This window comes from Sciurus vulgaris (assembly GCF_902686455.1).
Source record: "Sciurus vulgaris genome assembly, chromosome: X".
NCBI lineage: Eukaryota > Metazoa > Chordata > Mammalia > Rodentia > Sciuridae > Sciurus > Sciurus vulgaris.
Genome location: NC_136471.1, coordinates 38,328,282 through 38,336,430, shown reverse-complemented (window position 1 = coordinate 38,336,430; position 8,149 = coordinate 38,328,282). Strand labels below are relative to the sequence as shown.

The window sequence follows — 8,149 nt, the reverse complement described above, 5'->3', positions numbered from 1 at the left end:
GGTTAAACAAGTTGAAAACAAAATTCAGGGCTAAGACTACCTATGAGAGGAGAGAGGAGGAATGGGTAAGGCTTGTTTTGATAGAATTTAAAGCACAAAGCATTAACAAGGGTAAGAAGGAACATCCCAATATAATAATAGGACCAAGCTACCAAGAAAATGTAACTGATACGAGGTTTTATACACTTAAAAAAACATAGCTTCCAAAATATATATAATATTAACTGATAAATTTACATGAAGCAATTGATAAAACTGTATTACAGTGGGAATTTTCATACATTTCTTTTTGAGATAACAGACCAATAAAACAGGAACCAATGGATCAAGCAGATAGAAAATTAGTATTTAGAAAACTGATAAAATACAATTGACTAGCTTGATCTTAACACACACACACACACACACACACGTACACCACATTCCTTCAGAGAAGAAATAAGAATATATATGGCTTTCAAGATTGCATAAAACATTTACCAAAATTTACTATGTTTTAGATCCTGAATGAAATGAAAACAAATTTTAAAGAACCAATATCATTCAGGTAACATTCTCTGAACATATTCTAGTTAAAACATAGATTTTATATACATATACATTTAAAAATCTTATGTTTTACTTTAAAATATGAACTACTGAATAACTTAAGGATAAGAAGCAAATCATATCATACATATTTAATATAAGTAAAAATTCCAGAATGATATTCATAACAAAGTACCTTTTTTTTTTTTTTTTTTCTTTCTGGACATTGCACTCAGGGGTGCTTTACCACTGAGCCATATCTCCAGTCCTTTAAAAAAGTTTTTGTTTTTGTTTTTCAAAATTTTGAGACAGGCTCTCCCAAAGTTGTTTAGGGCCTCACTGAGTAGCTATGGCTGACCTAGAACTTGCCTCAGCCTCTCGTGTCTCTGGGATTACAGTCATATAACTGTACGTAGCACAAAACACCAAACACAAATTAAAAATATAAAACATTAGCACATATTTTATAGATACTCATGTAACTAATATGTGTAAACAAATCAATTATATTTATCATCCTCAATATTAAAGTGGAGAATTGAAGATACATACAAGGGGCTGTAATTGGGAATATTTAAAGATACAGTACAAATTTTAAGTTAGGTTGGCTCAATTTACCTCAATGTAGCTGAATATAACAAAGAGAATGGAGGTGTTTCCTTGGCTTAGTTAGAGGATAACTTTGGGTTAAGCCTGGTTACAGTAAAATCCTGGCCAGAGTGGGGCCTCCTGGAAAGAGGGCAGGAGACTATGACCATGGGGAGAAGGCTCTTTATATGGGTTTCTTTTCCCATGTCTCTTGTTGTTGATGGTAAAATGACAAAGGATTAGAGGAATGGTTCCAAAGGACAGGGCACTCATAAAACCTCTTTTTGATTCCTGAGCTGAGAGTAAAAAGGAGTTCTTTCAGCTCCTGAAGATTCAACCCAGCTCAGTGGATAGGTGGAGCTCACTATATTGCATAAGATTTTACATCATAATATACATCCAGATTTTACTGATTTCTTGGTATTTTGTATCCGTATGTAGCTTGTGAGTATACTATGACAAAACACAGCTGGTTGAGGATACAGGAGTGTGGGATCTTTGTGATAAAGAGGGACCACTGCTCATTCCTGGAATTTTCTCTCTCCTCTTAGCTCTGGTTCTTCTTACCTTTCCAGGGTCTTCTAGACACTGCCAGTTCCATTTCAGGCTCTTCCTCTGATTTCTCTTCCTCCCATCCCTGTCTAAATAATTATGTCCTCTAAGATTTTTCAACTTTCTTTTTCTCTGTACTTTTTCTGTAGGTGGTTTCAGTCCACTTCTTCAATAACTCCTAAATTCTCTATCTCTAGACCTGTATACCCAGCTGGATGTTGCACAAGTTGTCCTAAATTGAACTTATTACCCCTGTGAACCGGACTCGATTCTTCTTTCTACTGAAATTCTTTGGTAACTAAAGATGTAATTATCCACTAAGTAAATCAAGCTAGTCACCCAGCAGTTATAGTTGCTTGATTCCTTTCCCTTATTCTTAACATAAAAACATTCTCCAAGTCTTGTTCCTATTTCTTCAGACTCCTTACCTTCTTTATTTTCCATCTAGACTCCTTTTCCCTAGTTCAGTTTCTTAGCTTCTTCTGCCAACTTTCTAAGCACTGTTTACATATCTACTGCTCTTTATTCCCAATCCATCCTCTATATTTCTGCCAGAGTATTCTTTCTAAAACATAACAGTTAGCACATAATTCCTTTGATTAAACATTTTTATGGTCTACTTATTTTCTATAATATAAAGTCCACATTCCTTTGTATGGCATTCAAGATTTTCATAACTTGACCCCAACCCACCCTGGTTGCTGGCATTTAATTTGCCCTTGCCTCCTTATCAGATAAACTATATTCTAGTTCTACTATGCTAATTATTCTTCTCTGCATTTTTAATATACTATACCTGGATAGCCCTTGGCATTTTCTCAGAGCCTTCCATCTTCTCAGGATTTCCTTATGATTCCAACCATATACCATTTTGCCTTGTGAAAATCTACTCACCATTCAAGACCCTGCTCCAATGTTATCTTTCCTACAACACTTACCTGCTCATTTTTTTTTCAGGGTTGGGAATTGAACCCGTGGCCTCACACATGGTAGGCAAGTACTCTACAACTGAGCTACATTCCCAACCCTACATTTGTTTTCTTTTGGATGCACCGCCATGCTTAGCCTAGTCCCCCCACCAAAAAAAAAAAAAAAAAAAAAAGCTTTATTTGAATAAGATGTTAATACATCTTATCTCTAATTAAATCTTTTAGTTAGGAAAAAGTCTTTCAAATATTTTTGAAATGTACTTCAGTACTCAAGAAATCACATACAAGATGTTTTACATCACTATTCCATTTTAATGAAGAAGTGAATTTGTGCTAAATGGATATGTGCAAGCATACTCTGAAGGCTATTCTGAGAGTAACTAAATGGCTCTCATTTTGTTAATTAAGAACACTGAATTCCAAACCAATCTTTAAAGCTGATCACTAAAATGTAGAAGTACATTAAGTATACCAAAAATTGAATCTAAAATGAAGTGCAATAAAGATCGAGAACACTGATCTTAATTGGGTCCTATCTAAACTAAATAAACCTTTCATTTTGCTTTAGTGAATATGAGTTGATATGAACTTCAAGCCATAATGATGTCAGAGTGTCACAATGCCTTGGGAAATCAGTTAAGAAGCAAAAGAAGACGACCAAAGATGGTGCTTTACAACTGAGAACTATATATGAGCTTAGAAAAACTTCAGAGACTCTTGCTGTACAGAATTCTCTGGATTCAATAGATTTGGGCAGTCTGGTCCTTATGCTGGTTACCTTGAGACTTCGTTTACAATCTTTAGATACCTGTTGTAATTTTGCCTCTTCTTCTTAACTCTACACATTCTTTCTGAAGCTTCTAGACTTTGCATTATGAGATTCAGGTGTTTCTATGCTAGATTTCAAATATCAGAGTTATTGCCAAAAGTCAGACCACCTCCCACTTCTATAATTCCAGTGGCTAGAGAGGCTGAGACACAAAGATTGCTAGTCCAAAGCCAGTCTCAACAATTTAGCGAGACCCTGTCTCAAAAAAAAAAAAAAAAAAAAAAAAAAAAAAAAAAAAATCAACAAAACAAAACAAAACGAAAGTAAAAGGGCTGGGGATGTGTCACTGTGGATAAGCATCCTTAGGTTCCATCCCTCGTACCAAAAAAAAAAAAAAAAAAAAAAAAATCAGGCCACCTATGTGTTTCTGTACCAGCATAAAACAAAAGTATCTACTTAGATTGTATGTAGAAAGTTACAAGAGTAAAAAATGAAGTAGCTTTTATAATATATAAATTCTTTTTGCAGATGGAGCTTTTTAATGAAACCTAAGCAGATGGGAAGAAAAAGTAACCCTCTGTTACACAGTTTCAATAGGCTGATTTTATCCTATCTTGGAATGTACATTTCTATTAAAATGTTAACTCTCTCCGGAGTCCATTAATTTATATTGAAGAGATTTCCCATAATTTCCAGCTTGTACTTCATTTGGCATGACTTAGCTTTTGTTAGGTAATACTCTGACAGTTATTTCTCAATGTGCTATATTTTTATAAGAAAATTAATCTATTTGCCATATATGTATAGAAACTTAATCAAAATGTGTTAGAAGAAGCTGAATACATTTTTGGTAGGGAGATCATTTGGAAATGGAGAATTCTATAAATTTTTTGAAAATAGAGTACTTAATGTCTCTCTATTTTAATAATTATAGAAAATATTTGGAATACCAAATGCTCTGTTTATCCCAGTATATTCGGTATCAGCCACTATCCCCTTAAAAATGCTTGGTCTTTTCATTTCTGAAGCTTTTTCCTGTTGTACTGTCACTTTGCCTTGCCTTCTAGTCTGTAGTTCTCTGAATTTTTCCATTCTTGAAGATTTTTTATCCTAGCTGGTTTGAGTCAAATTCTCCATGAATGTTTTGTTTGTTCCTCTAATACTAGATGCCATAATGACCTTTCTATGAGATACCTACTTATGGCATAGTTTCAAAAAAGGACTGGTACTACTTAGGTAAAGAGATGGTTTTCCTTACAACCAGATGAATTATTGGTGGAGTCTATGACTAAATCTACTTTCTTTATTGTTTCTGAACTAAATTCACCTTCCTTAACCTTTACTCAAACTTAGCCATAGTTGGTAATGTACTAACAGAAGTTTGGGTCTACTACCAATTCCCCTGTCTCATCCATTACAGTCATTCATCAAGTCCACAATTCCTTATCCATCTATTTCTCTTCATCTACACAAAACAGTAGTGTAGTTGAAGCTGCTACCTCTCTTTATCTAGGCTACCAGCAAGTCTTCCTTCTGTATTTACTTTTGGTATTCCCTCGTCCAATCTTTCCTTCACACTTTTGCTACAGTTACCTTTCTAAAACACGTATCTGATTGACCACAATTTTATTCCTCTTAAAACTCTTCTGTGGCTCCCTATGTTCCATAGAATAAAATCGAGAATTCTTTTTTTAATGATATGTAGGTTTGATTTATGAACTATTGGGTATTCTAGATCACCTTATTTAAAAATGCAACTCTCTACTCATTTCTGTCATAACACTTAATAATAAAAAAAACCTTTCATAGTGGTACTAATCTAGTTGATCAATCATGTTGTTTGTTTATCTGACTCAATCCTTCAGATTATGTTTCATGATGGTAGGGTCTTTTCTGCCTATTGTATTCCTAATGCCTTAATCAGTACATTTAACTTCTGTGGAATGAACATGTGAATGTAGTTTGTATGACCATATGCTTATTCTTCTAGCTTCCTCTTCAACTACTTCCCCAAAATGCTTCCTTTGTTCTAGTCATACAGAAAAACGTATGCTTCTCTGAAGAGCCATGATTTTTCAAATTCTCTGCTTTCATAAATCCTATTCCTTTACTTTGTCCTTTCTTCCTCTTTAATTTATTCTTCACATAGTGACTTCTAATTTTCATTTGTAAAAATTATACTAGTTTTATACACTGTGTCCCATAATGCACTGTGCATATTTTATTACATCATGCCATTCTTTTTTTTTACAATTAATTGTCCATTTTCTTGTCTTTTTACTTCATTAGACTGGGCAATTTGAGAGCAGGGACCATGTCTTATATCTTTCTGTCTCCCTGTTGGTTTGAGAATCATGGAAAGTACTTATTAAGTATGTGTTGTATGAATAGATATTCTTTCGCACTCTTATTAACTTTATATAGTGTTTCATCCATATCACCTCCTTGGTATTTTTCAGCTAAATTACTGAATTCACTACTTTTTTTATAGCCTATTCCTGGATTGTGATCTCACTCCATGTTATTAATGTGCTTGTCAATCTAATCTCCACCTAGTATCTTTTTCAGGTGGATAGTTAGTTGGAGGAAGCTTCTCTTCCCTTTTTATTTCTAGTTCCTAATTAAGGGGAATTTTCCACAAAAGTCAGGCACATAGAATAAATGAGGACAGTAGCCAGTGAAATACAGTAGAGAATGACAAGTACTGTGGTGAACTAGAGAACATATAGTTCTTTTATTTAAGTGAGACAACTCCAATTTAGGTATACTTAATTTCTGTCATACAGAAATGTAGGGGCCAAGCTACCCAAAAATTCAGCTTCAAAAAAGAAAACTGGCAGCACCCGCTGCTTGGAGCCCCCGACCTGCAGCTGCCACGGTCGCAGCCCCAGACTGCACCATGACGGATCAGGCCTTTGTGACACCACAAATGATGCCTACGCCAAAGGCACCCTAGTTCTGGGCTCATTTCTGAAACAGCACAGGACCACCAGGAGGTTGATTGTGCTTGGCACTCCACAGGTCTCAGACTCCATGAGAAGAACTTTAGACAATCTCTCATGGTGGATGTCTTGGACAACAGTGACTCTGCTCACCTGATCTTCATGAGGAGACCTGAGTTGGGTGTTACACTGACAAAGCTTCACGGCTGGTTGCTGACATAGTACTCAAAGTACGTGTTTATGGACACAGATGATTGAACCCAGGGCCTTGTGCTTACGAGGCAAGCACTCTACCAACTGAGCTACATCCCCATCCCCGTCGATTACCTTTTTGAGAGAGAAGAATTAACCGCAGCCCCAGACCCCGGGTGGCCTGACTGCTTCAACTCTGGAGTTTGTCTACCAGTCCTCAGTTAAGACATATAACCAGCTGTTGCACCTTGCTTCTGAGCAACGTAGTTTTGATGGCGGGGACCAGGGCTTGCTAAACACGTTTTTTAGCAGCTGGGCAACAACAGATATCAAAAAACATCTGCCATTTATTTATAACCTAAGTAGCATCTCTATATACTCCTACCTCCCAGCATTTAAAGCGTTTGTTGCAGGTACCAAGGTTGTACATTTCCTGGGACAAGTCGAGCTGTGGAATTACACTTAGGACGCCCAAACAAAAAGTATTAAAAGTGAGTCCCACCATCCTGCCATGACTCATCCAGAGTTTCTCCACCTCTGGTGAGACATCTTTACCACCTGCATCTTACCTCTGCTTCAGCACTTCAGCCTTGTCAAACACACCTGCTCATATGTATATGTGGAACATGTCTTAGCAGCCATGTCCCATGTGTCCCTTGGAGAGAGCCCAGCAGCACCTCAGGCCTTTGTATCCTGAGGAGCAGAAGGAGCGGTGGGAACAGAGCCAGGCCAATTACCTGGAAGCAGATTCTTTTGACATCAAGAGGAAGCTGGACACTTACCTCCAGTAGCAGCACTGCCATCCCCCCATGGACACAGGCAGTTCACAGACACCTGTTTCTGGCACTTAGCATCTAGAGTGGGCTTTCACTAAAACTCAGCAGACCAGAACTTCTTGCAGGATAACAGGTGAGAACCAGGCAAAAGTGCTGAAGTTGTCATTCTGATATGGACAGTGTTCTGGTTTTTAACCCTAGACTGACTTAGCTAACATTTCAGAAATTCGCAATTATGGCCAAAAATTAACAAACACTGTGGCAGGGGAGAACCAGTATTAATATTATGATGGCTGTACCATCTCTGAATGTGCAGAACCAGGCTCCATGTCCCTCTGCTTTCAGAATGGGACATGGCATCTCTCCCTTGCTTGCTTGTTACACCCTTCACCAGACGCACATTTCACGATTGTTCAGAGCCTGCCAGAGTGATGATAATTCTGCTTTCAGGTGAAGGCAGCCATTAACACTGCCCTGTGACTCATAAATATATTGACAGATGGTACCAACCCATCTCGTATCCTAGTCCTAGTGTCTGAATACATTCACCAATGCTCCATGCACCGTGAAGGCAGTATGCTGAAGTTTTTATTCATTTCTGTATATTTGAAAACAGTGTGTTCTCTGATGGTAACCTGCAGTAGCATCCTGCATGATAATAAAGACTTCCTGCCATAAAAAAAAAAAAAGCAAACTGGAAATTTGAATCTCTCAAAGGCCAGATGTTCTCTTTGACATGCAATGCTAACACACAGTGAGGGGGTGGAAGAATAGAAGTTTATTGGATTTGACAAAAGGAAATGAAAGGAAGGGAGGAGGATGGGAATGGGAAAGGCAGTAGAATGAATGGGACATAACTTTCCTATGTTCATA

The 8,149-nt window shown here is 37.1% G+C and overlaps 1 pseudogene across 1 annotated transcript; it reads left to right on the top strand.

Annotated features, from left to right (window-relative positions):
• Positions 1–6,265: 6,265 nt before the first annotated feature.
• On the top strand, positions 6,266–7,291 carry LOC306651288 (glycogenin-1-like; annotated as a pseudogene). Its single transcript has 2 exons — positions 6,266–6,529; positions 6,768–7,291. The product of its transcript is annotated as a glycogenin-1-like (transcript).
• The last annotated feature ends 858 nt before the right edge of the window (positions 7,292–8,149 follow it).